The sequence below is a fragment of the Manis javanica genome, chromosome 10 (genome assembly GCF_040802235.1).
Source record: "Manis javanica isolate MJ-LG chromosome 10, MJ_LKY, whole genome shotgun sequence".
Classification (NCBI taxonomy): Eukaryota; Metazoa; Chordata; class Mammalia; order Pholidota; family Manidae; genus Manis; species Manis javanica.
This window is the reverse complement of record NC_133165.1, coordinates 95,224,689-95,248,285: the sequence shown is the minus strand read 5'-3', so window position 1 is coordinate 95,248,285 and position 23,597 is coordinate 95,224,689. Positions and strand designations below refer to the sequence as shown.

General features: G+C 41.8%; 1 protein-coding gene and 1 long non-coding RNA gene across 12 annotated transcripts in view; one reads left to right on the top strand and one right to left on the bottom strand.

Moving 5' to 3' along the window:
• The window catches only part of TMCC3 (transmembrane and coiled-coil domain family 3), a 252,829-nt gene that overhangs the window by 77,137 nt on the left and 152,095 nt on the right, over positions 1-23,597 (top strand). The window lies entirely within an intron of this gene.
• LOC140843626 (uncharacterized) lies at positions 1,957-12,745 on the bottom strand. The gene is made up of 3 exons (XR_012121528.1): positions 11,859-12,745; positions 10,384-10,423; positions 1,957-2,375 (listed from the first exon to the last, which is right to left on the bottom strand). It is a non-coding gene; the product is annotated as an uncharacterized lncRNA (long non-coding RNA).

The window sequence follows — 23,597 nt, the reverse complement described above, 5'->3', positions numbered from 1 at the left end:
GTAAGAATGTTTATTGTTTTTTATGATAGCCAAAAAAGAAAACAAATACCCTGCAATAGGGGCTTCGGGGACGACCTTGTCTGGGCAGACAGTGGACTACAACGGGGTCTTAAACAGTGTGTTTCAGAAGAGAGTTGAGTGACCTATGGAATGCTAATGCTATGTTATTAAATGAAAAGAGTAGATCACAAAACAGTAAGAATAGTATTCTCACTTTATCTAATAAGTATATGCATAAAAACAATATTGACAGTGGCTAACTCTGAATTATTTTAATCTTCAAAGTTTTGTTCTTTGTGGATTCCCACATTTTCTACAGTGATCATAAATTACTTTTTTAGTTGTGAAAATCCATAAAAATAGATGTAATAAAAATGCAGCTTGGCTGAGGGGTGTGGCAAGCACTTTGATGCCCTGGGATGAGAGAGCTCAGGAGAGGAGTGCAGCTGAAACAAAGCTGTCCTTTCCATTTTGGCACATGTACATTAATTCATTCAATAAATACTTGTGTTTGAACCTATAATAAGGCAGTAAAGTTAGAGAGGTTGGCAGGAACCAGATCATAACATGTCTAGGCTATTTTAGGACTTAGGATTTTATTCTAAAGGAGATAGAAACTGTTGGAAGGTGGTGGACTGAGGTGGGGCACGCTCAGGTCACTATTAGCCATGAGCTGCCACCAAGCCAGAGGCAGCTGTGCAGAGAGGGCTACCTGCTGGAGCATTTGGAGACTGGAGTCCTTGGCATTGCCAAATACCTGCCCACTTCAGCGTTGCCCACTTCAGCGTTGCTCAGTACTGTCAGGAAGGTGGCTGTGAGCCCCTGTGTGCCAGGTGGCACCCCTGGCTGCTCCAGATCCCCCTTCTCCTCCTCTTTGAGCCCGGGGAGGTCGGCTGTATAAGCCGGTTACCAGGCTCTCTCCCTTTTGGTTTCTGATTGTCTTCACCAGTGGGGAGGCCAGTGAGGGTGGCTGGAGGAGAAGAGTGACCTGGGGGTCAGTTTCCTCCCCAAGCTGTCCCTGGCTCCTGAGTCCCTGGACCACAAGTTTCAGCTCGGGTCAAGGAGATTCTCTCATTACTGTCTCCTTCCAGGGTTGGTAAACATTCCCTTCTTCAGCCTGTCATGCTGGCTGTCCATCACTGTGGTTCTGAGTCCTGGGTGCTGTTTTACCTCTTGAGGTGTCCCTATACCCTGCCCAAGCCTCTGTAGACAACCCTTCATTAATCTCACCTCAAATCATGCAATTTGAGTTTGCTATCTATTTCTAGCAGGAACTCTCTGATAAGCCACCTTCTTCCCAGTAGGATCTGGGATGTTCTGACCAAATGGGAACCAGGCTGTTCCAGGGCCCCCCCGTGAAGGCTTTGGCTGGTGGGACTTACCAGGACAGGCATTAATAACCATGGCTCCAGGCTAGATCTGGAGGAGCTGATGTATTTGAAGGCACTTCTGTAGTTGTCCTCTGGGTCCCAGCCTGCCCCAAGGACTCCCCCAGACCTTGCAGAGTAGAATTACTTTTTTCTTTTCCATATACCACCCACCCCACCACAACATAAGCCAACTTCAGGAAGACTTTTAACTGTGCCTGTAGTTTGGAACCAGAAGACATATCAAAAGGAGATGGTGGAGTGGTGGCACCATGTAGCAGTTAAGAGCTCAGACTGTAGTTAGGTAGACCTGGGTTCAAATGCTAACACTGCCACTTGCTGCTGGGCAACTTTGAACAAGTTACTTCCCCTCTCTGTGCCTCGTTTTTACCAGCAAAATGAGAATAACGTCATCTCCCTTAGGTATCATTCTAAGGGTCAACTAAGATAAGCACAGTTCATAATATATTAAATTAGTTGCAAAATATTTTGCAAGGTAATTGAGGATGTTAGAACACAAATGGAATATTTAGTTATATTAAGGATATACTGTAAATTTCTTAGGTGTGATACTATTATGTTGTTATATTTAAAAAAACAATAGTCCTTATCTTTATATATATATATTCTGAAGTATTTATGAATGAAATATGATGTTGGGAGTTGACTTTGAAATTTTGCATGGAGAGGTGGAGAGTGGCTGGGAGTATAACCTTAAATGAATAATTATTAAAGCTGGATGGTGGTTACATGGAAATTCATTTTAGTGTTCTCTCTTCTGCATGTTTGAAAATTTTGTAATAAAAAGTTTAATGTTTGTACACCAATAAAAGGTTGGTGGAAGAGGAGCCCCCAGTAAACATCTCTTGAGCCTTACTACTTAAGAAGCAAATTAATGGGTAAACCTTCCTTTCTTTGTGATGTTCGCTATTCAGCTGCTCACAGATGTTCATCTTTTCAGAAGCTGTTTTGAGGTCATCTGTCATCAAGGAGTGATGAAGTGTTTTCCTGTAACAACAGCAGAGGCTGTGTTAATGACTTTTAAACCATGCTCTGCTTTGTACTTTCTAAAATGATGTCTTCTGTGGGAGTAAGCTCAGTGGGTGGCACAGTTTGCTTTTAGATTGGATTGGAGGCTTTTAAAAACGTTAGATAGAGTCTCACCAAAACAATGTCTTTTCTGGAAAGGCAAAGGGTATGGTGGAAGAAAGGATACTGGGCTGAGAAACATCAATGACTGGTTTTATTTCAGCTTTTTAACCACTAAGCTGTGTGGCTTTGAATATGTCATTTAGCTTCTCTGAGCTTCAATTTCCACAAGGAATAAGAGGATTGAGCTAAATTTCTCTGGTCCCTTCCAATTCCAGAAATTTTATTTTTAATAACTTTCTGACTAAATACACCCATGTTCATTAGAGAAAATCAGGAGCATGTGGAAAAGGCAAAATCAGAAATAAAAATCACCTTAGTTCTACCACCTGGAAGGTAACTCTTAATGTTTTTCAATGCCTGTATATGTTATTATTATTAAGAATCAAATTCATGTGACATATTTTGCTGAACTAATCTGTAGGTGTGTCAATCACTGAAAGAATATAAATATGAATGAATGTGTCGCTGCTCTCCAGGAGTTGGTAATTTGATGGCAAATACTATTCCCTATAGCATTACACATAGGGTACTTCTCATGGGAGAGAGAAGCCGTTCCATCTGTCACTTAAATCTGCTGAGTTTTAATGCCATTTGTGATGTAATTTTGCTCATATCTGAAGACTTTTTCCCCTCTGAGTGTTATTCTGATTATGTGTAGAAGTAGAGCTGTTACAGGGAGGCTAATGAGGAAAGGACAGACTTTATTATATTCAGTTTCTTTGACTGGCTACCCCAAGCATGTCAGAATTGATGGGGAGAAATAACTTTGCTCTGAATCTCTCTTGATCTTCCTCAGACCACGCTGCCACCTCTCATGAAGGCATAATGAGCAATAATATGACATCCACAGAGTGGAAAGGCTGACAGAAGAGGGGAAGTGTGAGTAGCAGAGCCTCTGGAAGCTCACCTTTTTCCCTGGGATAGTTCACTTTGCAGCAGAAAGTAGAAAGAAATCTTAGAAATTTGGTCTCATATGATAAAAGAGGGGAGAGAGCAGGGAGGAGATGATAGAAATATTGAGAGATTTTGACTTATTTGGATAAATGTGTTAATAAAGGCCATTTAACTTTCATGTAGCATGCCAGAGCAGCTGTATTTATTCATGAAATTTTATGGGTCTTTTTCCTCTCCAGTTTCAAAGAGGGGATATGTGATCCCTGGTAGAATGCCTTGCTTACACACTAGCATCCCTACAACCTAGTTTCAGAGGAATCTGGGTCTGTAGCTGAAGCAATTAAAAAGCAGGGGTTTTTGCATTACACTCACCTCTGAGTGTAACATTCCCATGCTTCCTTCAAATGAGTGGAAGATGAGTTCAAATAGTAAATAGTGTATTTTTTCTACCACAAATGTTCTATTATTTGAAAAAGATCCTTTGCTCACCCCTACAAATAGAATTTGTCTTGCAAGGTACAGTAAAGAGACATAAAAGAAGAAATATTACTGATGGCATGCCTTTGAGATTTCCTAGTTCTCAAGGAATTCAGACCTGACCTTAACTTATTTGGCTGTTATCCAGAAAGATGATTAGAAACTGAGAAAAACAACATCCAAGGCTGAAAATCAATTTAGGATTATATGTGGGGAAGGAAATTCAAATTCCATAACAGAACTGGACCTTGGAAAATCTGCCTTGTAGGGGTGACACAAACCACATGTAGCATGCGAACTGGCATTGTTCAGCTTGAAAGAGAAGGTTCAGGAATAACACACTAGCTATCTACAGATGTTTGAAGGACTGTCATGTGGTGGATGGATTACATTTTTTTTCTGTATGTGAAGCAAAGGGGTTGAACTGATATTTTATGTATAAAAAATATAGAGGAAGAGATTTCTCTTTCATATAAGGATAAGTTTTTAGGAAACTGTACAAAGATGGAAAAAGATCTTTGCAGAGAGAGAAAATTTCTGGTCACTAGAGGCAGAGGCTGGGAGACTGTGTACGCTGTCTTCTCACTGCACTCTTCCTCCAGCTTGTGACACTCCAAACACACTGCTTTATTTTTTAGTTTCCCAAAGGAGCCAAATGCTTTTCCGCACTATTGTTCCCTGTGCTGGAATGTCCCATGTCTCCACACCCCACTTCAGCCTGATAAATCTAAGCTTAACTGTTACATCCTCACACAGGTCTTTCTGGACTCCCTTATCTAAAGATCTTACTGTTAAAACTATCCCACAACACTTTGTGATTTTCCTTCATAACAACAAATTTAGGCATATATGTATATCGTATACACTGATACAACTTACATATACATCTCATATGTATGTACACACCCATTTATATAAAACAACATGATGTAACTTGTGTCACCATTTGTTTAATGTATGTTTCACCAGTAGAAGGTGAACTTTACAAAAGGTACCATGTCTGTTTTGTGCTTTCCTCTGTTCAATTATATACAGCACTTGGAACATAGTAGGTGTTCAATAAATGTGTTAAGTGGATGAATGAATTAATGAGGTTCAGTTGTTTTGATTAATATTAATCTAGGAGTGGGACATGAGCCACTTAGAAGTGATTTTAGATGGAACCTGGACACAGCACTAAATAATACTGCAGAATGTTGTGTCAGTATAATTTCTTTTCGAGCCTCCTGATTTTGTCAAAGAGAAAAATTTGATTAGGTCACAGTCTCTAATTGCCACTCTATAACACTTGTCCATGTCCCTTGTCAACGTAGAGGTCAGGCCTCAGCAAGCAAGACTGTCTAGCTGGAATTTAATAACATGTCTTATTTTTGTTATATTCATTCATAGGTTGGCTTTTATTTGTTGCACTGACATTTTCCTTTTTGGAAGCAATCCAAAGTTTTCTTTTACAATAAGAGTAGGCAGGTAAAAACATCAGTTTATTGAATGAAAAATATTAAGGAAATAGTAGTACAGTTGATATGATGGTTCTTGAATGATTGAAATTTTGGTCCTTGAATGGTCTGAAATTTTGGAACAATCTACAAGGTTACTGGCCCCCAAGATTCCAGCCCCAAGCCAGTGCAAGTCCATGACAAAGTAAATACAGTAAAGTTAGAATTTCATAAAGATGAATTTATTCATTTTGATTCTGATAACATGTCGTTTTTTTATATTAAAGTAGCTTTTTACAAAATAGATGGTGATTTTAAAAAAGAAGTCCTCAACTTGGCAAAATAAAATATTGGCAGTCCCCTATTGTTCATTCCCTTTTAATTACGAAGGGGTATTAGTATGGGGGGAAAATTTCACCTGCCTTGAAATTCAAAAGCCTGAGGCCTGCTGCTATGTTTACACTGGTGACTGCATGGCTGATGGGGGCTGCCACTCCCCGCTGTGCCCAGGCCCACTGGAGAGTAGTGTGCTACCAATCACTAGCCCCAGAAAAGAGCAAAATTCAAAATTCAAAACTGGTTCTCTACTGAATGCGTATCACTTTCACATCATTATAAAGTTGGATAATCCTAAATTGAACCATCCTAAGTAGGGGATCGCCTGTACCATATTTATAATGAAAGAGGATGTGTAAATAGTTCATGAAAATGATCAGCCATGTATGAGGGGTACAATAGGAGAGAGAGATTGGGGGGTGTCACTGTAACAACTTTGCCCACTGAAGAGCAGAAAGGGATGGGTGGGATCTGAGGGTCGTGGCTTCTAGATGGCAGGATGGATGTTCTGCGGGTACCCTCCCTCTTTCCTGAGGTGGTGTGTCAGGGGCTAGGCTAGGAGGCGAGCAGGGGCTGGCAGGAGAGGGAGAGGCCAGTCATCTGTGAGGGGACCCAGTGTTGAGTGCTTCTGAGCACCAGGAGACCTCTGTCTCCCAGAAAACAATTTGAGTTTCTTTTTTTTAAAGTATCATTGATGTACAATCTTATGATGGTTTCAAGTACGCAACGCAGTGGTTCAACATTCATCCATAGTATCAAGTCCTCACCCCCTCCAGGGTAGTCCCTGTCCATCAGCATAGTGAGATGCTAGAGTCATTACTTGTCTTCTCTGCTATACTGCCGTCCTGTGGCCCACCTGTATTGTGACTGCGAATTATTGTGTCCCTTCACCAGATAACAGTTTAAAAAGAGGTTAGCCTGTTGCAGCAGTGTTGTGATTGCTGACTTTTTCTGCTGTTTGTGTCCTGCTGAAGTTGCTTTGTATAGAGAACCTAAACCCTGGCACAAAGATTCTTATGTCCCTGTTAGACATGCAGGAGAGATATGGCCTTACTGATTGTATCAGTTTTGGCAACTGCCTGATGAAAATCATCCAAAGAACTAGATCCTTAAAGTAACCTTAACTGGCTGTAACGCACAGCCAGGGTTTTGGCTTTGCATTTCAAGCTGCTGCCCTGGGTGACACTGCGGTCAGTATCATCTCTCACCGTCTGAGTGGGGTGCCCTTGGTGTGTACACATGTGTGCCCTGGCTACCCATGTCAGCGGCTCCTGGCGATTTCAATTCTGAGCCATGTAATCAAAGGCCCACATCTCCAACTCAACACAGACTCAAAGGATATTTCTGCTGCAGCTGTTTCTATCCTGCTTCATGGGGATTGCTCTGTGGATGGTATGTGTCCACGTCTGTCCTGCATACAACTCATGTTTACAGCAGTGTCATGTAAGTGAAACAAGCGCTTCAAGGAAGGGATGAACAAAATACTCAAGGATCACAGAGGAAGAAGCATATAATTCCAGGTGGAGAAATTAAGGAAGATCTTGCTTAAGAGACATTTGATCTGGGCCCCAAGAAGATTGCACAGGGTAGAGGGGAGCTGGGGAGGATGTGCCGGCCTGAGGCAATGAAAGCACAAGCGAAGAGAGGAGAGGTGTTCTGTGATGTGAACCCTGGATTTCCCCGTAGTATCTGGGTAAAAGTATTGATAAGGAGTCTCTCTACCCTTTCTGTTCAGGGAGTACTGCACAGTAGTGGCAGGAGATGGTACTGACGGAAGTGTGTGGATGCCAGGGGGCAATGGGGAAAAGTCAGGATTGACTTTAAAAAAAATGTGGGTTGACAACTAGGAGAATTTAGACCTAGTTTACGGTCATCAGTTAATAATGTCTTTGGAAAGAAGGTTCTAGTAGGCTTTACATATACTTTGCTTTGCATATGGGTATTTGGGGGGATGTTTTTACAACAGACTATTTGACAGATGACCAAATGAGTACTGTTACCTCTGGCAGAGTTTGATTTTCTCAAACCATGGTCAATAGCACTATATTTTGCTTTTGAAAGTCCTAATTATTGTAATGTAACACACTTGAAGATAGCTTCCTACTTTAAAGTAAGTTTTGCATTACAAGAGGTGGCTCTTTCTCAAAATAATCCAAATGTTACACTTTTTAGTTGAAAACAGCTTGAAACCAATGAGCAGAACCATAAATCTGCTGTCTCTACAACTGTTTATCAGGCTGCACTACACTGAGTGGTCCTTCTAAGTGTTTGCCAGCAGATGGTGACAGTGCTGTTTACGTTTCCTTTTATTTATTTATTTATTATTTATAAAACATAGTACTGTCCATTATAGGAAAAACTAGAAAGCCCATCAGGGATGGGTAGGTGGGTGTCCTATAATCCCACCATCCAGAGATCATCATGGCTTAAATTCTGATATATTACAGCCTTTGATGTAAACTGACCTAAGCCAGTTCAGGAATTGATGACTTACAAGGTCAGTTTTGGTAGGTATCAGTGGCCTCCAAAGATCACTGGAGGCGAGGACCGTGGGTCTCTACCACCACAGCCTCTCTATGAGATAGACGGATAAAGCAAAGCAGTTATCAGAACCAAATCCAGCTGCAGGAGCGAACCAGCATCAAGCAGGCACATAGCCTGACCTGGGCACTGCTGGTGAGGCCCTGGCTCCCAGCCTTCCAGGCATTCAGGGGAGCACCTGTGTGGAAGGCTGTGGTGCATATGCAGCCATGGCATTGTAGCTGTACAAGCCAGCCGATCTCACAGACTGGCTCAGGCTGCAGAAGCCACCGTAACACAGGGCTGGAGAGATGCATGCTGCTGGGCACTGGGAGGCAGAATTGCCTGTACATTTCAGGCTAATTCATATATTTTACACACCCATCTTTTTTATTAATTCCCATTCTAATATTCATCATGCTTATGAACAAACAAACCCTCTGATATTGATCAAGGATAAAGGTAGTCTTGTAACAACCATCTCTGGAGTATCAACTTTTGATTAAAATCTCTCAAATGCTAAATAACTGTTTTTGGGGTATAAATTAAAATTCACATGTCTGTGTATCACAATTTATCCTGGGTATTTTGAGACGAATTAGAGTTTTTCAGTTTATGTGTACAGCGTGTGTGTGTGTGTGTGTGTGTGTGTGTGTGTGTGTGTGTATAAATTGCTTAACTTTTCAGTTTATATTGTGTGTATGTTTTGCTTAGCAAAAGTAGCATTACATGCCTACATGGTTTCATAACTTGCCTTTGTCACTAATGTGTTATGAATATATTTTCGAATTAATATACTTTTGCATTATCAGTTTTAATGACTGCATAGTATTCCACTGTACAAGAATTTACTCACAGCTCAGTATTACTGGACATTTGTGATTTTTACAACATTTTGCTATTGCAGGCATCATATAAAGATTGTATATGTTTCTTTCTGTACTTTCCATTAGGATAGATTCCTAGAAATGGAATCGCTGAATCATAGGATATGCACATTAAAAAAATGTTTTTAACAAAACTTCAAATTACCCTTTGAAAATATGTAGCAATCTATGCTCCTACCAGCATCTGCTTTCTTAAGTACTCTCCCTCACTGGAAAGAATATTTTTAAAAAATTGTCCATATGACATGTAAAAAATGGTCACTCAGTTAATCTTATTAGCAAGCTTGGACTTTAAAAAGTATATTTGCCATTTGCATTTCTCCTTTTATTATTGTCTAAAATATTGGTACTGTAGGAAAATTAGCCCTCCATGTATTTACTCTCCCTTTCAGTTGCCAGATGACTTAAAATTATTTATTTTTTAGATTGGGAAAATGAAAGTCAACTTTAAGGCATTAAATCATCATATTTTCCTAATTGAAGCCCCTGTTCAAAAGTGGGGCAGTGTTTCAAAGGTGCCACTTCCAGTACTCTTCCATAGGATCAGTTGGGCATTGTCTAGACCCTCCTTTAGAAAGGGATAAAGACACTATTTGCTTCCAGATGACTCAGAGATGCTGTTGAGATGCTTGGGTCATCAGCATTGAAACCTGCCAAAGGAATATTCATTCCACACGATGAAATGAAAGCTTAACGTTACTGAATTATTCTGATGGATGTAGATAGCCTAAGAGAACTTTAACCATCATGGAGGCACTTTTCCTAAAGAATTATCTAGTTTTCTTGTCTGCAAAGTGATTAAACTAACCAGAAAACTGCTTATCTTCACTTCATTTGCTGACATGTTTTGAGGAAGTTGTACAAGGGACTATTTCCTTCTCTTTCCATTCCATCAGTGTTTTAGAATTCAGCATATGGACCCAGGACCAGAATAGAAGTTCTAAGGGAGATATTTCTAAGTTGTTTACACATGCGAAAAGAGGACTAGCTTCTAAATATGGGTGACCCTCTCCCCTGTGGCCACCAGGAATCCTCTTGCTCCCTCTAGCTCCACCTGTTGCCTGATGCTCAGATTGCTTTAAAAAAAAAACAGGCCCTCTAAATAAAGACTTTTCATTTAGAGTCTGGGCCTAAAATTAAAATATATTGTAAGAATGACTGTCAGTTCACATGGGAGTAAAATTACTTACATTCGATCTTTCTGAGAGAATGAGTAGAATCCAAAAAGGGGGTAAAGTAAGTGAGAGCCGCCAAGAAGAGACAACCAGAAAGGGGAGGCCAGTGTGCAGAGCAGCAGTTTGGTCTGAAACTCACCTTGGAGGTTTGCTTTTCAGGGGCCTTTTCCACCGTGTCACTGGAATTTGTAATGGAATAATCTGTAAGTAAACTGACATTTTAATTACTTCCTCTAGCTTCTTCTGTTGCTTAGAAGAATTTTCTCTCTCCCTCTGCATTTATCTCTGGCCACACTAACAAAGTTACAGTAGTTATTCAGTGAAAATTTGGTTTCTGATTCTTTAATAAGTGCTCTCCTTTAAAAGGATGCATTTTGAGCTTCAGATACTTCCTACTGAATAAAATGGCTGCTTCCCACTCTTGGAACCCCCTGGCCCACTTTGCTCTGCAGTGTTCCTGTCTCTCTGAACAGTACCCTTCCGTTCTCGTGCTTTTGCTGTCCGCTGGGGGTTCTGCCGCAGGTCTGCACTCCCACTGCATTTCCTCCTCTACTGCTCTCGTGTCCTCTGAACCCAGGCCTCATATTTCTGTCTCTTCTTCCAAGTCTTCCTCAAATTCCATCTCATGGACTCACCCTACATTCAAGCAGGGCTGTTTCTGAACACACACTCTCTCTAAAATCTCTGTTCTTTTGTCCATAACTGTCCAGTTTACATACATTCTTTTTTTAAACCCCTTTTCAAATATAAAAGGAATACACTGTCATTGTACAAAGTAAATATAGAGTAAATGAGAAAATGAAATTCCCTCTTCAAATCGCCAGCCCACAAGCTCTAATATGGCTGATATGGTTTGTTGTGTATCTTTTCACTCTTCCTATTCATGTAGAAACATTTTATGTGTAAAAAATGTATAAAATCATTTCTGTAAAGATAAGATCACACTATTTGACAACTTGCCTTTCAAAACTTCACATGCTATACATAAATTTTATTTCATTTTTTTTCATAGCTATATTCTAGCATATGTTATATTATAACTTATGTAACCATCCTCTGTTGATGGACATTTAAGTTATTCCAGTGCCATCTTGTTATAAACAGTGATGCAGTAAACATCTTTTCACGGAGACCTTTGTGTGTATTTCCTGGCGCTCCTCCCAGTAGAAGAGGAACATTTGAGTCAAGGGGTATACACATTTTAAATGCTGATAAATATTCTCAGGTTGCCCTCTAACGAGGCTGTCACACTAATTTACTCGCCCATTGGCAAACCATCTTTCAGTCATCAAGTCTCACCTCAAGTGCCACTCTTAGGGAAGCCTGACTTGTCTCCTTTACCCCAGGCAGCGTGGGGGCACCCCCTTTCTTCTCATGTCCCGCCACTCATCCCATTATTGAATATTTGTGAAATGATCTGTGTCCACTATGCCATCATCTTTAGTTTTCCTTTAAATTTTTTTCTGATTTCCAAAGGAACCCATATATAAAACCACTATATAAAATTCTAACATTATGGAAATACCTTACATTAAGGTAAGATAAAAGATCTTTGTCTATTTTAGATAGTGTTCCTTTGTGCTACTGACACATACCTCTCTCATTAGTACTTACAGCACACACCATATGAGCTGGTAGACTCGTCTGTCTTACCCATGAGGGTTCCAGAGAGAGGGGACCATGCCTCTTCATCTTTGTGCTCCAGCCTGTAGTATGGCATGTGGTGTATAATGTATGCTCAGTAAATGTTTGTCACCTGAAAGAGTGTGAAGAAGACAAGCCACTTAACATAAACACCTCTAATAGATGCTGTTATGACCTATGGGGTTTTTTTTTTTCTTAGCCTCCCTTAAAAGGGATGGCTTTGCATGCACTCTCCCACGGTACCAGGCTTTCAGCAGAAACTCTAATGCTGATGAAATTCACCCTCTTCTAGGTGATTTGGTTTTGTGGCCATTAGGACCTGTTCAGTTCCTCTAACAGAGCAAATGCAGGAGCCTGGGAAGCAGTTGTTAGCTGAGGGAGATTGGTTTTCCAATGTGATTTGTTGCCATGTGTGTTATCCACTGGCTCTGTGCTCATGAAGTCAGTATCCCCTGCATACTGCTGAGCCAGGCAATCTGGTGAAATGAGAAGGGAAGCCAGGCACTGTTCAAGTTCCAGCTTCTAACAGCAGCAAGAACAGCTGCCATATACTGAGTGCCTACCATGTATATTGGATGTTTTGCATGTCATTTAATCCTCACAAAAACCTTATGAGGGAAGCATTGTTTTTCTCTGGGTTCCAGATGCTATTCAGCCTCAGGGAGGTAAACTTTCCAAGGTCACACAGCTAGTAAGTGGTCGTGTCTGGCTTTCAATCCAAGTCACTTTGCTTATAAACCATCTTTACTCCCTTTTTTGAGCCTCTTTCCTTGTCTTTTAGCTCCCCAAATGGTCAGGAAACAGGAAAAGTAGACCATCTTATAGAAAAGTTTGCTGAAAATACTATTTGAATCCTCAAGAAAACACCTTATTTTTTTATTAAGGTTTCACATGAAAAAAATGTGGTTATTACATTCACCCATATTATCAAGTCCCCCCCACACCCCATTTGCAGTCACTGTCTATCAGTGTAGTAAGATGCCATAAAGTCACTACTAGTATTTTCTGTGCTGCACTGTCTTCTCTGTGACCCCTCCACACCATGTGTGCCAATCATAATACCCCTCAATCCCCTCCTCCTTTCCTCACCATCCACCCTCCGCCACTCCTCCCCTTTGGTAACCACTAGTTCCGTCTGGGAGTCTGCTTCAAAACACCTTATTTTTAACTTTGTTTTATTCTCTTCTAAAATCAAAGACTCTTGCGGATAAAAGAGATAAAGATCACTGGCTTACAGTCTTCTGGGGGAGGAGCAGAGACCCCATGACTGTGTTACATTTTCTCACTTACCATTGCAGTAGAAAGGCTTACAGAGTTCGCTGCACAAATGAGAAGTCTGATGTTGCTTTGGATTTATAGGGATGCAGAGCTTGCATTCAACAAAATTAAATGTCATAGATCAACTGTAAACTAGAACCAGAAACATAGGGGTAGGCTTCCATGGACCCCATAATGACCCACAAAATTCCCCAAAGCCATATTCCTACCCAGAGGCTAAAGAAGATCTTGCAGGTTTCTTTCTTTTTTAAAATTATGTTCACCCATCCCAAATGATCAAACATTTCTTTTATTTCTACTGATGGGTACAAAAAGAGATGTGTGTCCATAATTGCTCATCTGAAATTTTTAAGGAAAGTCTTTGCTTATTTCTCCTATCTTGCACCCGACCTGCAGTGGGGCTGGGAGAGCACTCTGCAATCAGATGTGTTACTACACCCGCAGTGCAACTTACTATTCACATTAGATCAGGTAAGTAAAGACCCATAATTACATGTCATTTCAGGTCAGATTTTTGTTACCAAATGGTTTGCACAGACCAAGGTGAAAACTTTTCAGTTGTCAGGACTTTTGGGGTTTCAGAATTACAGATAAAGGATTGTGGACCTATAATTTTCTCCTTCTTTGTACTGGTACAAATCTAACTCATGGATCACCAGTATGGTTGATAGGGGGCCCTCGTGTTCCTTGTTAAAAGCAAAATAAACTGTTTGCATTGAAGGGTCTGCCTGCCTGACATTTATGGGCTGCTTGGCATCATTCCTGTGTGTCCCTTGCTAGCCTGGCTGTAGGCTTGATGGTGCTCAGGAGGGGGGAATTCTCTCAGGAGGCTCCCGTGAGCCTACTGCACCTAGTTCCTTCTGCAACTTTCCCTTTGTTCTCTTCTGAGTGGGTCCGGAGAAGAGTCAGTTCCCAGCATCATCTTTGAGGACTGGTCACACCTCATACTACTGAGCAGGCTGCTTGTCTAGACGCCACACACCTCCTAAGCCTTTATGCCTGGGTTTGGGGAGCCTTCACCATGGAAACCATTCTGGCTCATCTCATCCGCTTCCCAGGTGGTCTCTGAGGCTTTGCCCACACAGTACCATGCTGGAAAATGCGGTCTGGCCCACTGGTTTGCTTTTTGTGTTTTAATTGCTGATTTTGGCCCATGGCACAATCCCAAGGGTTTTTCTGCAGAGGATTGGGTTTCGCCGTGCCTGGTAACCAGGCTGCTGTCTCTCACCCAGCTCAGTGTGAGACACACGTACTTCTTACACCCACGTTGATGCCTCATGGCTTCCAAAGCCGTTCTGGGATGAGGATAGGCCAAAGCCAGATGGTCTGACAAACTCTTTTTCCTCTTCCCAGTTTGGTTCCTTTAAGGCCTCTTATGATCTGTTTAGCTATTGCTTTTCCAGTGTGTGGGGTACATGGAGCAATGAGTGTCTTCAGAAACTATTTATACCATGAAATGTTTGTCTGTTACTGCTGGTAGCTAGAGTTTGACAGCTGGTACCATCAGCTTCGCCCAGCACCTGATTCATCCGAGTGCAGTATTCATGCCATGTGGCTCTTGCTTGCGCCAAGAGTAGTCAGCCCAGTGACTTAAATTGCCAAGGAAACAGTGTCTGATGAGACCTCAGGATTTACAACCTATTCCCAGGCTGCAAGATTTTCTCTAGAATTCGTGGTAACAGTTTACTCCCATAACCTCCAAGGTCTGTACAGTATATAAATCCTTGAACTCTTTTGCAGAATTCACTTTCCTGCATGCAGATCCTAAAACAGGGGTTCAAAGAAGATGAACTTTAGGGGATCCATGAACTTCCAGAAGTTGTATGCACTATTTTGTAGGGACGTACACATGGGCATTTTTTGTGTATGTGTGGAGAGAGGCTTGCACTGGGTTCTGGGCATCATATCCTAAAGTAATGTAGCCCTCAGAAAGCTATTAATAACAGTATATTTACCCCATTCATTTATGAGAACACAAGGAGAAAATGGATATAAACTGGTTAGCACAGAATCCAGAAGCATTCAATAAATGTTAGCTATAATTATTTGAATCTATGACTTTCAAAGGGTTAAAATTATGTGACTGCCTTTTATTCCTTAGAATTAGGTAGCAGGTATATAAATCAGTAATAATCATCAATATTTTTACAGCCCTTTCTGCTTTGCAACGAATCTTCACAGAACTGCCTCACGTGATCTTCACAGCATCCTGTTGGTAGGAACATATGCATCCCCTTTTCTAGATGAGGAAACTGAGGTTCCAGGGAGACCAAGACCACCCCCTAATAAGGCTCAGAAAAATGGCTCCTCCTCGCAGTCCAGTGAACAAGCAGATCTTAAGACAATTACAGTACAGAGAGTGGTGGGTGCCTTGAGCCATGGAGTACAGGATGTTCAGGCAGTCAGGATGTCACGGAAACCTTCCTGGAATAAGTGATAATCTGGCCCTGAAACAGGTAGGAATAGGCCAGGCAAAGAATGGGCTGCAGAGTGTTGCCTGGAGAGGCAGCAGCGTTTGCTGGTTCCAGGCAGGGAGACCTCAGGGCTCAGGCATCTCAGGGGTTGGGGATCAGCACAGACCTCGGTCAAAAGAGCAATTTCCTGCCTGCGCCCCTAGGAAAGGAGATATCTGAAGGAAAAAGAGCAGAGAATCACGTTTGGATTTATAGACATACCTATAAATCATGTAGCCATTTAAAATAATCCTGAGGAGGACTAATGTTGTATATTAAATGAGGAAGAGAGTTTATAAAATTGCCTGTATCTCATGATTTTTGCTGTGTGAAAATGAATCTACAAAGGACAGAGACTTAGAAGTTAAGTAGAAGAAGGAAAATAACTCTTTTGCAAAGGTGATAACACTTTAAAAACTCATTTTAACATGTCATTGTAAGGATTGTTTTAGTTTGTCACTCTCATTGCATCGCCTGGTGGCTGAGCCGCCAGCATTCCCCTGGGCCACCAGCTGCTGTAGTTCTGAGTCATTCATTCATTCGTTCGCCTTATGCTTACCAAGTTCCAGGCACCGTGCTTGAGCAAGTGTCGCTTGTGTCTGGGTGTCACACCTGGCACGTCAGCTCCCTGAGGGCTCAGCCTCCATGGCTGGGTAAACACCCTTGCTCTCTCACTTGCTCTCAGTGATACTGCTAATCAATATTCCCCTTTTGTTCATGTGAGGGAAAGAAAAGGCAATGGCAGGTAGTGAACAAGCCTCCTTCTAGGATCTAGGAGGAATAAGCAGGCAAATAATGTAAGCAGAGAGGTGACAGTTGTAATAACTGGGTATCAGGCAGAAATGTCCATTTGACCCGGTTTATTACTGTTTAGAGTCTGGTGCGGTTGGAAGATTGCCTGGCTCCTTTTACATTTTCCACAGAGATCAGAGGCTTTGTTCACTCTGAATGTGTTTTTAAGCAGTTAGTTGAAACTTTCCCTTTCATGCAGGTTAGTGAGAAAAAAACAGCCTGCTGCTATTAGGCTGGGCATCGGCAAGCAACCTTTACACGTCAGTTTTCTCTCTATATGTTCTGTGCATGTCTAAGACTCTGGGACAGGTGTAAATTGTGTTTGAGATATAATGTATAGTTTTTGCTTTAAAATGCTCCAACACATATTCACAACATGTGGGAGGATATGAAATAGGAAGGGTGATGGGTACATGGGGTTCTTTATAGTATTTCCTTTACCTTATGTTTTATATGTTTCACAGGAAAAAATTCTTAAATAATATTTAAAAGCCTGACCACAGAATACTTACTGGGACAAATGTAAAAAAGCCCTATATGCCAGTACACCCTCTGATACCTATGGGACAGCCAACCCAGGATGCCATGGCCCTCTCTGAACCCGAGAGTTCAGCAGAATGGGAGCTGATGAGCCCAGGGAAGCACATGTGCCCAGAGGTGACAGCTGTCCATGGGCACGGGGCTTCCCTCAGCTCCTAGAGTGCTGTTTCAAGAACTGCAAATGTGCCAGCTTCCCAGGGCAGCTAGTTCATCCATTGCTTTCTGGGAAGATTTCTGTGTGTTCTGTTAGAGGTTAGGAAAGTGTCAGTTTGTTGGATTGTTCATTCATTCAACAAATAGCAACTGAGCACTGTTCTGGAGCTGAGCATAGAGCAGTGAGGTTTGCGCTCAGGTAGAGGCTGCATGTCGGGTGGCAGTGAGGTCATGAAGAACCTCACGCAGGACGATGAAGGTCAGAGAAGACATCAGCTGCTGTAGGCTGGGTGATTGGAGAAGACTCTGAGGGGATGCTATGAGAACGAGCCAGCTGCTAATGTTTAGGGAACAGCTATCCAAATGGAGGGAATTACAGAAACAGGAGGCGGCTTCAATGTGGAAAAACACTTTTGGCAGCTTTCTTCCTTTACTCCTTTACTTCACTCTTTATTCCTTTTAAAACTTGTTTCTTCCCATAGATCAGCTTATCTTTCCAGGTTCCACTTCCCAGTCAGCCGTCTTGGTGGGTCTTCTCTGAGCCCTCACAGATGCTCCTTGTTGACTTCTGTTTGGGGAACCCTCTACTGCTGACCTGAGCCCCGGCTCACAATAACAGAAAGATTTGTATGGATTTGAGGTGTAACTAACTGCCAGCTGTGTTTTCATTGCTTTGTAATTGAATTGCAAGTCTGAATTCAGCCATTAGTCCTTTAAAGCCCCTCATTCAAATCTCTCATTTTTCACAAGTTGAATCAGAGATGTTTACTTGTAAAAGGAACCTTAGACATTATGTTGTAATGTGGTAATTTTTTGGCCTTTTAATATTAAAAATGGCATTTCCCCATATTGAAGAGAAAATGGGGAGATGAATACTCATGTACGGCTGGCTAGAGTCTAAATTGGTACTGGCTAAAAACTGTACATGCCCTTGGACCAAGAGATTCCATCTCTAGGAGTTTATTCTAAGAAAACAATCTGGGATGTGCACAAAGATTTGTCTATAAAGATCTTCACCACAGAGTATTAAATGAGAAATGATATAATGTAGAACAATAGAAAACTGACACATCTCTTTGATAGAATACTATGTAGCCATTTAAAAGTGATATTGTAGAAAAGTAAATTTAATGACATGGAAAGGTGTTTATGTTACATTTTATGTCAGGAATGCTTTAGACTGCAAGTAATAACAGTGGCTAAATTAAGTAAGACTTTATTTTTCTCACGTAATAAGAAATTGGAATGCAGGCAGCTGCTAGCTTTGGTTCAGTGGTTGAGTAAGTCAGGACTACATCTCAGCAACATCTATGAACTCCCTAGTGCTTTTCGCCTGATAGTCCCAAGAGGGCCCCAGCAGCTTCAGGCACTGAATCTACCTGTGGAGCCGAGGGGAAGTGGAGCTAGCAACTGCCATATCTACCTTTTATCTGGAAAGCAATGCTTTCCTGGAAGCCCCTTGGCTGAGGTCTCTATACTTTATTGGCCAGAATCATGTCACATGGATACCTCTGGTTGCAAGAGATGTTAAACTGAACATTTGAAAATTGTAATAAAGAAATACAATTTTTAAAACTGTAGGGTATGGGCAGACAGGGACTTCAGGGTTGGAAATGAGCACTTGGTCACCTAACCCACAGGGCCTGCTGCACGTATATAACGGATAGTTATATGAATTTTTTACAACTGGAAAGAAATACTACTACAAAATTTTATTCCTGAATGAACCATTTTCTTGTTTTATGTTTTCAAAGTTTTCTGCAATACAGAGTTAAAAATAACTCTTTAACTCTCTTTCAGCCACCTTCAAAGCCTGAAGCTCTGGGTAATAGAATTACATGAAAGGGAAACTTAAACAAGTAAGTGAGAGTAGCTTGTCCCAGTCCAGGTAGAGGCAGAGCGTGGCCAGATGCCAGGTGTGGCCTGCACAGGGATTTGCACTATACTTTAAAAAATAAACAAACATTGTGTTAGTTCTAGACCGTTTTCAAAATAGTGTGGACCTTTAAAATCTCCTAAGCCACTATCATCCCCACCTCTTCTTCCTCCTTTTGTATTGTGCTTGGCAACCCTGACAGATAATTCACTTTCCGCATTCGGATTGTTGATACCTAAGGTTGTACACATTCACGGCAGGGTCATCAGTCAGTCACTTGTAAATTGGTTATTCAACAAATATTTATTGTCAGATACTGTGCAAGACACCAGAAATCTGATGATGGACAAAACACAGTCTTTGATCTGAAGTTCACATGACTAGGAAGGCGGACCAGCAACAAGCAGAGAAGGCACAGGGGGGTCCCTGCGTTGATAAGAGTTGGCTTGGGAACATGGGGGGCAGAACTAGCCTGGCCCTGGGGGTGTCAGGGTGTATTCCAAGGGAGGTTTCCCTAAGGAAGTCACTCCGAGCACAGATAAAAGAAATAGGTGTTAACTAGGAAGGGGAGTGCAGAAAGATGAGGGGAAATCTTCCGAAGCAAGGAAAATAATTATAACTTTTCCCAAAGCATGTCTGAGGGCTGTAGGATATTAATATTTTTCCTGGAAAACAAGTGTTATGGTTAAATAAGATTAAGGGAGCTTAACTGACTTTTGCCTGTCCCAGCCTGTCCCAAACTTTCTTCAGCTTTTTTTCACACACCTTATTACTAGATGGCTTTTCTCTAGAGCTCTTGGGGGTTAGGATATTTAGTTAGTCTATGGAGTGTCATTGAATTGTGTGACATAGGTGAATTAATATTTTTTTCTAATTTTTCATTAAAAATATCACAGCTTTCCTTTCTCTCACTATTGTTATCACATTTTGAAGCAGATTTTAAGTTTGGAGTTAGGGGAGGGGGATATTCTGAGGACATTTTCTGGAAACTGATTCTCAGTTTTGCCCTAAGTTCACTGTAGATGGCGTGATGTGAAGAAATGAAACATGAGGGATAAGAAGGTAAATTGGTTTTAAAAATTAAGTAAATAGGGATCTGAAAGAATTTTTAGTGATCCTGGGGATATTTTTGGGGTGGATCTGAAAAGTTGCAGAATATACATCATTAGCAGAGAGTTTAAACCCAGTATAGGGGAAGCATACATCAAGGTTTCAAATTGATTCCTACGAGAATCCAGAAATTAGAGGTGGCTGCTTCTCTTTAAATCCATTCTACCTGGGCAAGCCAGCCCCCTCCCTCTCTGAGGATGTTTAGTTGAGTAATTGACAGCACCTCAGAGAAGAGATGCAGGAAACAGCTGGAACCTGCTGCCTGAATTTGCCAGGGTTCCTGTGCTCTGGCCAGTTCCCACCACTGTATGTGGAATGAAATGGTCCTGCTCTGCATCCTCTTTGCCTTTCCCATTTAACTAGCTTTCCTCCCGTTTTTTTCCAAAGAAGATTTCTATGTGTGGAAAGCAGGATATTTGGCATCAGGCTGGGTTTGAATCCTGGCTTAAAGCTTAGGATATTTTACTTAACCTCTCACAGCCTCCATTTGATCATCTCTAACATGGGGATTCTTAATATCCATCTTCTAAGAATATTGAGTTTGAAACACTATAATGTGCAAAGCAGTGTGTAAACCTGTGCTTCATAGGTGCTTGGAAACTGTGTAAGGTTTTCATTAGCTCCTGTTTGCCTGTGAAATCAAGTCCAAGCCCCTTAGATCCAACCCGGGGTCCTGGGCCCTTGATGACCAGCCCAGTAGTCCAGACTCTGGCCACATCACCAGGGGCTCCTCACCTCTCTGCTTCTGCTTTACTGCCCTTTTACTCAGATAAATTTCCATTCATTTCTTAAGACTTAGCTTAGCAAAAGAAGCCAGAACAAAAGCCAACAAACCAATGATTCTGTTCTTATGAAGTCTAAGAATACACAAAACCAGTCTATGGTGATAGAAGCCAGAAACTGGGGATGAGAAAGGGGTTGACTGGAAAGGGGCATGAGGGAGCCTTCTGGAATGATGGAAATGTTCTGGCTTTTGTTTTTGAGAGTGACTACACAAATGTATGCAATTATAAAACATATCAAACTGAATATTTTACATTTGTGCATTTTGCTGTATATTAATAATGCCATTTTTTAAAAAGGCATGGGCATCATCCCCTCCAGGAAGCCTTTCCTGGCCTGCCCAGGCTGGATTTAAGCCTCTCTTTAGGGACCCTAACCCCCTGCACACATCCCTGCCACTGTACTCAACACATAAATATCTCCCCTCTCTGCGTCTTGTGCTACATTAGTCTCTAAGCCCCTATAAGGGCCCACACTCGTGCTGTGTAACCTTGGGAAAGCTGTTTCGCCTTAATGTGTCTGTGCCTTAGTTTCTCATCTATAAATAGGGAAATAATAGTGTCTTCTTTCTAACATAGGCTTGATGTGGTGGTGAAATGAGAATGTGTGTATAAAGGACCCAGCGCATAGTAGGTAGCCAGCTCATAGTCTGAAAACAGGGCAAAACATTTACTCACACTACACTCATATTTGCAAGGAAATAGTGTAGCAAGTACAGTATTTTTCTGTATACTTCTCCCCCAAGCTGGATGGCAGAGGAAAATCAAGTTTTATTCCAACTTTGTGCTGTCCAATACCTGAACTAGGCTCTTTAGGTAACAGCTCTTTGTTTGGGTATCTCAGTCTTTCAGAGCCCTGTCCCCACTCTGATTCCTCCTTAAGATGGCACCTGACTACAGCAGGAAGAGTGGTTTACATGACTGCATGTGGCAGGAGTAATTGGGCTCAAAGCCCTGAGGTGTTTCTGGATCCCTGTTTGCACCTGGACTGGGCTGCTCCCTGGAGGTTAGAGGCTGAAATGCATCTAGGGTTGGCCATTCCCCACGAACCTCCAAGACTCTGCGCATTGCCAATCCAGCGGCCCTCAGATAAAAAAAGGGGAAGAAAGCATAGTGATATAGTTTAACATTATTCCTATTTATTATCATTGTACACCCAGCACCTGGCATAATTTCTGGCTGCAAATGTTTGGTGCCTCAGTTAATATATATTAGCTCCCCGTCCTCTCCTTCTGGTCCAGTTTCTGCTCTTCCCTTGAAGAAGAGATAGAAAGCTGGTAGATCCTACGGGCTCAAAGCAGCATTTGGGAGATAGGACATTTGGTACTCAAACAGTATGAAGTTTTAGACTTTTTAAATAATGAAATAATAAGGTGGAAGAAACATGCCCCTAAATTTATTGAAGTCGTTCAGTAAAAAAATAGCAATTTAAAAATGATTACAACTAACATTTGTTAAGTGCCTTAAAGTAATTTTTCCACAGAACATACCCAGCTTGTTGTAAACATTCAGTGATTTGTGGCTGTGTTACAGCTATTTTTTTATTTACTCTCTGCACTGCCCCTCTTTGGGAGATAAAGTTATGATCCCTTTTCACAGATGAGGAAACTGAGGCTCATATAAAGTGACTTGCCCCAGGGTGTCGTGAAATAAGCACTGGAGGCGGGTTTTGAACCTAGGGCTTCCTGCTCCAGCTCGCAGGCTCCTTCCATGTCTTTAGCCTCCTTGGTTCCTTTTCCACTCCTGTCCCCCAGCCACTCCAGTCCACTTACAGAGCTTCAGTGAGATAGGATTTCCATCTTTTAACCAGCGCAAAAGGAAATCCTTAAATTCTAAGACATAATCTTAGGGCCTAAGCACACAACTGAGCCACATGGGGTCAAACTAATTAGCTTTTGATTCTGTCCTGCAGATAGAGGTAAAGGAAAAGTATGAGCATGTTTAAGCAAATGTTTAACATTTCCAGCATTTAACATTAGATCCTGTACACACACACACACACACACACACACACACACACACACACACACCCCTGAGAAATTATTTTAGTAGGTATTGATGAGAACAAAATCCATGAGATTCATTTTCTTCCGGTTCACAAGGAGCTTTTTACATTGATTTAGAAGATAATGCATGGTTTGAACCACTTCTAATTCCAGCAAACAAACCTAAAGAAACCCTATATTCTCTTGGCAGTTTGCAAGTAGGGCATTAGTGCTGACTATTAATGTGCAGGAAACGAAAGTGAGCAGACCTTTTGACTCAAGTGTGGAAAGGCGGACTGCTGTCCCGGAGAAAGAGAGCCGGTCCGGCAGGCGTGCCAGGAGGAGGGCTCATCGCTTACCGCCTTCAGCCGTGGCTCTGCTGTGCTGTCTCCAAGGACTCCGAACAAGGGTGCAGATTAATCATTTGTGCTGGCAATGGCTTTGACCTCTCTGAGCTGTCTCCCTGAGGAACAGAAAGCACCCAACCAGAGAAAGACACTCTCTGGCCGAAGGTGAAATCCTTGTTTGGTTCTACCAACAGCCTTTGGTTATTTCTTGTTCCTATTGCTTATCCAGAGTAAAGTGCTCAACCCACCCGCCTCTGGGCACAGGAAGGCCTGCTGGTGTGGGGTGTGGGTTGAGGTAATGGCTCCCCACCAGTCCAGATTCTAAAGCAGCCTTCAAGGGTTGAGAGGGTCAGGTGAGCCCGGCACCTCATGAAGCATGGGGCACTTGTGTCC